The sequence below is a fragment of the Penaeus vannamei genome, chromosome 20, assembly GCF_042767895.1.
Source record: "Penaeus vannamei isolate JL-2024 chromosome 20, ASM4276789v1, whole genome shotgun sequence".
NCBI lineage: Eukaryota > Metazoa > Arthropoda > Malacostraca > Decapoda > Penaeidae > Penaeus > Penaeus vannamei.
The window spans coordinates 41,377,974-41,380,473 of record NC_091568.1 but is presented as its reverse complement, the minus strand read 5'-3'; positions in this window follow the sequence as shown (position 1 = coordinate 41,380,473).

Below are 2,500 nucleotides of genomic sequence, written 5' to 3'. Positions count from 1 at the left end.
CAACAACAACAACAACAACAACAACAACAATAATAATAATAACAATAATAATAATAATAATAATAATAATGATACTAACAATAACATTAGTAGGCGGCCCAGCATCTCGCGCCGCCAGCCAATCACCTTGAGCTGTCTCGCCACAACCCACGGTGATTGGCTGACAGGCGTGAGATACCTGTCCGTCTCTCTCGTCTAATGAGACACCTTTTCCCAGCTCTGGGGTCGCGACTCCAAGTGGGGTCGTCAAATGATCTTCCTGGGGTCGCCAAAAGAAAACGTCAGACATGGTCAGTTTTCAATTTTTGAGATGTTTGCAGCACATACGTGGTCACATATTGAGTAAGAGCTGATGGCTAAATTCAGCGTGATTATTACACAATAAAAAATGCAGTAGGAAAAAAAATCCACTGGAATTCTGACGAAACTCGAACTAAAGAAAATATAATCGTCATTGTGGACTTTTCTTTATCGAAGTATTTATATGTCTATTGAAGAATATAAATCATACAATATAATAGAAGATAAGCCTATACATTGTAGATCAGACAGGGGTCGCGGTCTTGTCTGAAGGTGCATGATTAGGGTCGAATGAAAAAAGATTGGGAACCGCTGGTCTAAAATGTCCCAAGAGTCTTTAAATACGAGCGATTTTGTCTTAGTCATAAACGAAAAAAATTGACAAGAAGGGACATTGGACATACAACTAACATTTAACATCCAGCAGTTAACATTTAGACCGTATACAGTTTAATACGTATATCAGCTTAATCCATTTCTTTGTTAATTATGAACGCCCATGATAGCTTTGTGATTGCTTATGATGTATCATAATGAAATAGAAATATATTGTAGAGACACTGATAAATTTTGTATCAATATTATCAGCAACTGCAATATTTATGATATTGACGATGAAAATGTTTATACAAAACACAAATAAATTGCAAATGTTAATGATTATATTGATACTACTATTACTATCACTGCTACTACTACTACAACTACTATTGTAATAAGAAATAATAATAATAGTTATTATGATGGCCATGAATATCATAATAATACTCATGATGATAAGAATAAGGATAATGATAATGATAGTGATGATAATAAGAACATAGTAGTAATAATAATCATGATGATAAAAAATGGTAATAGTTATACAAATAATAATGATTATAAAAATGATAAAATAATAACAATGATAATAACAATCATAGTAACAGTAATAAAATTGATAATGACAACGATTCTGATAACAAAACTACAACTACTACTACTAATGATAATAATGATAATAATAACTAAAAATGATACTCATTATGTATGTAGTAGTGGTTATAAAACTGACCGTAATAATAATAATAATAATCAAAGTAGTGGTATATAATAATGATAATGATAAAGATAATAGTAATAGTTATGATAATGATGATAATAACAATAATGATAATAACAATAACAATAAGAAGAATATAACCGATAATATTGGTTTTAACAATAAAAGTAATAATAGTCATCATCATAATCATTATCATCATCATCATCATCTCCATCCTATTCCTCCTCCTCCTCTTCCTCCTCATCATCATCATCATTATCATTACATCATCAATATTCCTACCATCATGATGATGATAACAATAACAATAATTATGCTGATAATAATGATAATGATGATGATAATAATAATAACAATAATAATAACAATAATAATAATGATAATAATAATAATAATAACAATAATGATAATTTATAATAGCAATAACAATAATGATACTGATAATAATAATGATAGTAATAATGATAATAATAATCAAAATAACAATAGTAGTGATGATAATAATAATAATAATAATAATGATGATGGTAAGTATAATAATAACGATAATAATAATAATAACGATAATAATGATATACAATTTTGCATGCAATTATCACTGCATACAAAATATTTAAGTTCAGTGCAGTTCACTGAAATTTACGTAGGTATTCTTCGCCCGCGTCCTACATAGAAATGTAACTCAGCCTTTGTCTGCTATTTAGTGCTGCCGTAACTAATTATCATTACTGAAATGCTGACCGTGGTGGCTGGCTCGCCTGTAAGTGCTCCAGCTTCCATGGGGTCAGCAACAGGTATAACCTTCTCAGCAGTCTTGTGGCTGTGGTCAGAGGGCCATGTCTGAGGAAGCGCTTGCACCCGCACGCCCACAAACAGTGCAACATTGTTGCGCCCGCGCGGTGCGCCGCAAAGCACACAGCAGCCTTCATCACAGGCCGTGGTGTTCATGATCTCTCACACGGAGACAGCCTAATCGTATTTCTTGAGGAATAAATTTGGTACCTTAGATATTGTATATTGATATTGCAGAGAGTGCCGGTGACCCAGGGCCTGTGTCGTTTAGGTATTATCCAGCTTATGTGGAGGTCCTGGAGCTGCAGAACTCTGACTTGTCTTGCAGCTGCCGCTTTCCATCTCAAGAGCTCTCGGCTGGGT